Source organism: Cicer arietinum, unplaced genomic scaffold (assembly GCF_000331145.2).
Source record: "Cicer arietinum cultivar CDC Frontier isolate Library 1 unplaced genomic scaffold, Cicar.CDCFrontier_v2.0 Ca_scaffold_5784_v2.0, whole genome shotgun sequence".
Taxonomy (NCBI): Eukaryota; Viridiplantae; Streptophyta; class Magnoliopsida; order Fabales; family Fabaceae; genus Cicer; species Cicer arietinum.
Window position 1 is genome coordinate 2,740,856 of NW_027339431.1, and position 248 is coordinate 2,741,103.

Here is a 248-nt window from a genome sequence, read left to right on the forward strand (position 1 = left end):
TTGTGCATCCAATAAGTTCATTTGTGTCTTTGGATGAACATTTAGGTCATTTTCGTCCTCCCTAGGTTTATTCTAGTCCAATTAGGGTTTTTAACCAATGTTGTGCGTCCAATAGGTGTGTTTGTGTCATTGGATGAACATTTAGGTCATTTTCGTCCTCCCTATGTTTATTCTAGTCCAATTAGGGTTTTTAACCAATCCTGTGCATCCAATAGGTGTGTTTGTGCCATTGGATGAACATTTAGGCT